Here is a 6,713-nt window from a genome sequence, read left to right on the forward strand (position 1 = left end):
AATCTGGCAAGACATTTGCTTCCCTGACTCCTCTCCCCATCATGGTCTTCTTCATGTACTCCACTATTGTTTCTTTCTCACCCACTTGCTCTAAATCTGGGTGAGTTAGTGGTAGGCGGTAGGGTCGTCTATGAATGATTTCAAATGGTGTAAGGCCCGTTTGGGTCGGAACGATATGCATGTATGTTTTCACAATGTCTATGCACTCCAGCCAAGGTTTTCCTGTTTCAGTCATGCATTTCTTCAGTTTGCTTTTTATGGTGCCGTTGGTTCGCTCTACCAATCCGGCACTCTGTGGGTGGTATGCACAATGATTTTTTAGTTCAATGTCCATAATGACGCTTAGTTTTGTTACTACCTCGTTTACAAAGTGTGAGCCATTGTCACTGTAAATGCGTCTTGGAATGCCATGAGTGGGCAGAATGTATTTGCATATGGCTTTCACCACTGCTTCAGCATCTGCTTTCGTTGTTGGTGCAATTTCTACCCATTTGGAAAATGCATCCACCATTACTAAACAGTATTTGTAATGACCGCATGGCGTGAGTTCGATGAAATCCATGTGCATTACCTGGAATGGGTATTCAGGGAGCGGGAACCTGCCTCGCTTCGGGCGAAGGTTTCCTTGAGGGTTGTGCTTGATGCATGTTACACATGCTTTACAAAAAAGTTTTAAGTAGTTTTGTATATTTATTGTATAGAAGTATTGTTCTATCATAGATACCATCCCTCCTGTTGAGACATGGCATCGCCCATGACTCAAAATAGCCACGGCCTTAAATAGACTTCTTGGTAGGATCGGTTTCCCTTCTATACAAAGCATCTTGTTTTCCTCCGTGGCCCCCCTTGTTTCCCATGTGGCTTTTTCTTGTGTTGTTGCATTCGCTTGTGCCTCTCGTAGGATTTCAATGTCTATTGGACTTGACGGTGTTGTTCGTACTGCGTGTACCTGTGGTGTTTTAGCCGCTCGTTTTGCTTCTTCATCAGCTTTAGCATTGCCTTTTGTTACTTCATCTATGCATGTCTGATGTGCTCGGCATTTTACTACAGCTAATTCTTTAGGTAAAGTTATAGCTGCTAGTAAACCCGTTAACAAAAGTGCATGAACCACTGGACGCCCAGTAGATGTCACCATTCCCCTTGTTTCCCACATTTTAGCAAATATGAACAATGTTGAGTGTGCATATTGGCTGTCGGTGTAAATAGTCAGTTTTAGGCCTGACCCTGCTTTGCATGCTTCAGTCAGCGCAACTAATTCTGCTGCTTGGGCGGAGTATGTGGGAGGAAGTGGGCCTGCACTTATTACTTCCCCTCCCTGACTCACTACCGCATACCCAACTTGGTTTTTTCCACATGCATCCTTCTGGGCTGACCCATCCACATACCACCTCCCTTCGGGTAGTGCGATATCCTTCAGGTCAACTCTCGGCAACGTGATAGTATCAGCAATCTCTACACAGTCATGTGGTGTGCCATCTGTTGTTGTGGGAACAAACGATGCTGGATTAATGGTGATACATCTTTGGATGGTTATGTGACCTTGGCCTAGTAACACCGCTGTGTAATGCAATTGTCTCGCTGGTGACAGGAATGTTAGTTTTGCTTGTAGCAATAAGGCACTTACTGCATGAGTAACCATCAATATGGTGGGATGAAACAAAATGATATCTGCCGTTTGTTCCACGGCCATTGCAGCTGCTGCAATGGATTGGACACATTCGGGCATGGCTTGAGCAACTGTATCCAAGCGTTTCGAATGAAACGCTACAGGTCTCATTTTATCTCCAGCTGGTTGCAGCAAAACTGATGTCATAAACCCTCTTTTGCAGTCCACTGCCAAAGTGAACTCCTTTTTATAGTTAGGGTGAGCTAGAACTGTGCTACCGCAAAGTAGTTGTTTTGTTTTGTCAAAAGCTTCATTAGCTTCACAGGTCCATGTTAGTCTGTCGTTTAGAGCGAGTGGCTTGTCATACACTAATGTTGACAGGGGCGCAGTTTCTTTAGCATACTCTGGTATGAACGCACGGCAATAATTACACAGCCCAAGAAAAGACAACATTTGTTTCTTTGTTTCTGGTTTCGGGCATTTAATATTGCTTTCTTTCTGTCATTAGTAACGCGTTTTCCTTCTCCACTGATTGCATGGCCTAAATAAGTTACTTCTGCTTTTGCTGCCTGTAACTTGTCCTTGTTGACCTTGCACCCGTACTTTCCTAAATGGAGAAGTAGCGCTCTCGTGTCCTGTTCACATGCTTCTTGAGATGTGGAGGCCAACAAAATGTCGTCCACATATGTGATTATTTGGCTATCATTAGGCAGATTTGCTGCTGACACGACTTTTTGAATTTCGGCTGAGAATATTGCGGGACTTTCAGCATATCCCTGAGGTAATCGTGTGTAGGTGTACCTCTTTCCTTCATATGTGAATGCAAACCAATATTGACTGTCTTCGTGTACAGGAATAGAAAAGAAGGCGTTGCTTAAATCTATTACTGAAAAACAATTTGTCTGCTTCTATCTGGTTCAGAATGGTATGTGGATCAGGGACCACTGGAGCTCTGATGATTACAGCAGCATTCACAGGTCTGAGATCCTGTATCATTCGCCAGTCTTTACCATTCGCCTTTTTCACTGGAAAGATAGCTGTATTACAGGGAGAGCTTGGACATTCTGTTAAAACTCCTGCTGTTAGTAATTCCTGGATTACGGGAGCGATGCCCTTTTTTGCATCGGGTTTTAATTGATACTGTCTAACACATGGTCTGAAATCACTTTTTGGTGTCAACACAACTGGCTCGGCTGTTGTTATTAAACCCACATCGGCTGGTCCTTTAGTCCACAAAGTGGATGGCATGTTCTGGAGGAATTTTGGCATTGATTCCTCCAGTGTCATTACATTATCTCATGTGTCGTCTATTTTTTGTTCTCTTATCTTTGGTTCAGCCCGTACAGTGATTTTGAGGTGTACTCGCCGAAACCCAGTGGAACCGCTGGTTTCCCATTGCATGTCATCAGATGACGGAGTGGGATGCCAATCGGTTACCATGGTTGCGCGTTTAGCTCGGGGTCCCATATCTTTCCATTCGGAGTTTTTGGCTTTTTTAATGGAAACATGAGGAACGCTGTTTTGAACTTGGAACAATGGTCTGTCTGTGTTTTCCAATTCACATTGTAGCCACACATTTCCCGGAATGTCCTTCAGTAGATAGGAGGCCATAATCTTTACAAGGTCATGGGCCAAAAACGCCTGTACGTACTGTAGATCATTTTCTCCCCCCACCCTCATAGTTAAATGCAATTTCTGTCTGTGATCGGTATAAGGGCTGTTTGTTTCTCCGAATCGGTTTTTAAGCCATGTTTCTACGTCTTTGTTTACCTCGTAGGAGAAGTATATGGTCTCACTCCTCTGGACATTGTACACTCCCTCGGAGTCTTCGTCTGACAATGCTTTTGCGACCATTCCTCCTCGCACCGGGGTCACGTATATTTTTAGGGACAACATGGCGTCTCTTCCTAATAGTGGTACTGGACATTGAGGATCGACTATGACAGGAATTTTACAGTTTCGTCCGGTCTCGGGGTCTGTCATACTTATGTTTTTTGTCACCTTGTGACGAGCTATTTTACCATTGGCACATTTTATCATAATGGTCTCTTCGGTAAATGTAGTGTCCGGGGGCACTTGGGTCAGTACCGTTTTACATGCTCCAGTGTCACATAAAAACTCCACTGTTTTCCCGTTACACTCAATCTTTCGGTACGGTTTTGTTGTTAATGCGTTTAACATACCCCAAGCACCACAAATGTCTAACATTACTTCATCTTTCTGTTTGTTAGTCTCCTCGTAGTCAGTCTCGTTCTCTACGAGGGTGCTGGGGCTGCTCTGTGGTTGTCATTGGGGACGTTTCCACCCCCACTTAGGGTTGGGGCATTCACGTGACCAATGTCCAACCTCTCCGCAGGCCCAACATTCTTCCTCATTTCGCCCTCTACCCCTCCCTCGAGTCTGTCCACGGCCTCTTCCTCGGCCTCCCCGGTACCCTCCCCTTGTGGTTTCCCTCCCCTGGTATGCAGTCAGTCCAAAATCCCCCCCCTCTCGAACGTAGACCTCTGGTCCTTTGTTCATTTTCAGTTTAATGAGGTTTTCTGCGTGACGTGCATTTGACATAATTGTGTCCATGTTAGCTGTTTCCCAAGTGACGCAGTGTTTTCTAATCCAGTCCTCTATAGGTTTCTGGATACCACGGAGGATGCCGTGTTTCAATGATTGTTGGTAGGGTGTTCCTCCCCCTTCCTCGTAGGGGATCCCACTGCTTGCCCTGTGTTCCTCTTCGTAACGGAATTGGAACTCGGAGACTGACTCTCCGGGTCCCTGTTTACATGCAGCTAATCTGCTGTGGGATGCTGATTGTTGGAACAGTGGGCGAGCTCTTGTCATAACGGCCTCTACCTGGTCTCTGTAACGCCCGACCATTGGACCGTTCAATGGGTGGACAAAGGGTGCTCCTTCGTCCACTATTCCTGTATAATCCCCCCTGCACTTCACCCATCGTAGCACGAACATTTTCTGCATAACTTTCTCCATTTCCTTGCCGTTTAATTTGTAGGATTCGGCCAGCATGAACAAATCTAATACGAACTGATCAAAGTTTTTCTGTGGTGGAGTAACTCCTTCACATGCATTGGTACATTCGGCCTCCATCCATGGCCGGAACACATACGCGGGTGTTTCCGCATCATGTGGATTAGAGACTTGTAACATTGGAAATGCGTTTGCTTTCTTCGGTATGTCGGTGGGACGGTTACGTAGGCGTGTGGAAATCGGTGGGGGCTTTGGGTCCTGGAGCTCTTTTAATTTGGGATATAACGGTGTGGTGACGCGGTCGTATGCTGGAGGTGATACGTCCTCCTCGTCATCCGGCTCGCTCTGTGGCTCCTCTCCGGAGCTGGACGCTGTTGCTACGGGTGCTGGTGAACTGCTTTTACGTTGGTCTCGTCCAACTCGGTTTTTGTGTACAGGGCTTGTGAACTCTCTTTCCCTCGCGTGATTTCTACGGGTCTTAATTTTTCTTTTTCGTGGGCTTGTGCCCTCTCTTTTGCTGCTCGGAACCACTGTTCTGCTTGTTTTAGTTCGTGATGTTTTGATTCGCTGAGTCTAGGTATTTTGTTTTCTATGGCGATGGTTTTTAGAGTCTTACAGATTGTTTCTATCTCAAAAACATTTAGTTCGCCGGAAAAGCCGTATTTTGTTTTCCATTTTCTCAGATATTTCACACTATCTGAGTCCTGTTTGAACATAAACAATGCGTCGCCTGAAAATTCGCCTTCAGGCTTTCCGTGAGAATTACCCATTGTTTATGGTGTGATCGTATAGTATTAGTACATTTCCTCGTTTCTTTACCCAAACTTGCCAATCTGTGGTTGTCTAATTGAACAGGTCGGGCGACGCTGATTCAATAGAGTCACAGCATTCATTCACAAACAAATACAAACAAACAAAGCTAAACAAACACATATAACCTCCCACGAAATATGTATTAGTTCACAACACTTATTTTTCCGACGCGTAGTCAACCTTTATTTCTCGCAAAAAGGGCAAAACCTTATTTTTTCCGACTCGTAGTCAACCTTTATTTCCCGCAAAAAGGGCAAAACCTTATTTTTTTTACGGCGCGTAATCAACCTTTATTTTTCGCAAAAAGGGCAAAACCATACGTACTTTGTCTGGATCAGTCTCCCTCGGTCTTCCGATCCGCCGGATCCCGTCAATCCACGACTGGATCTCCTCTCTGCAGAAATTATTATCCACTGCTGAGCGGTCTCTTAATCCGATGATCAGTCGGGGCCTTGCACAGGTGTCAGTGGCTCCGCAGGAAAAAGAAAAATCCAGCCGATGGGTATGTTGGGATCCGGGTCACGGCACCAAGTTATGATAGGTTTTTTCCTCTCTATATCATGTAAAATATTCACGGTCAAGGAGGTGAGAAATGAATCACAGACAACGTAGTATCTTTGAAAGCTTTGATCAGGGACGCTCAGGCCGTGCTTGAGCACGACGACCTCCAAAGCATTCCGCCGAGCACCCCTTTGGTCCAGCCTTTTATTGAAAGCTTTACACACACACACACAACACCAGATGGATAAGTGGAACTGAGGACATGTTGACATATTCCTTCCGTCTGGTTTATTATCACTTCCTTATCCGACTCCCCAGACACATAACACCACCTTCGGGTGGGAACGCGGAGTTCGGGAAGCTCCTCTGATTGTTTAGTTTAAGATATGGTAAGCAATAACATAACATAACTTTATATCTCTGTCAACGCCGTGCATTAAAAACCCAGAAAAACATACAGCAAGTAACACTGACAACCTGTTGCTAGCATGCCTCAGATATTCTGCTGTTATTTGGTCAAGGCCACATGCTTTGTTCAATGACAATTTTTCAATAGCATACAACACGTCATCAGGTCTAATACACACACCAGCATCATTAGGAACATCACCAATATTAAATGTGTCACTCTTAACACTATTGAAAATGTCCCTATAGTGTTTACTCCACAGATCTGCAATACTGTCCGAACCAACTGCCCCATCAATACTGGATGGCAGAGGCGTCTTCATGTTATTGACAACTTTAACTTCTTTCCAGAAGTCAAGGGCATTATTCTGCTGAAAATGTTTGGCCATGGAGTTTGCCCTCATGGCCT

Source organism: Pseudoliparis swirei, chromosome 22 (assembly GCF_029220125.1).
Source record: "Pseudoliparis swirei isolate HS2019 ecotype Mariana Trench chromosome 22, NWPU_hadal_v1, whole genome shotgun sequence".
NCBI classification, from domain to species: Eukaryota; Metazoa; Chordata; class Actinopteri; order Perciformes; family Liparidae; genus Pseudoliparis; species Pseudoliparis swirei.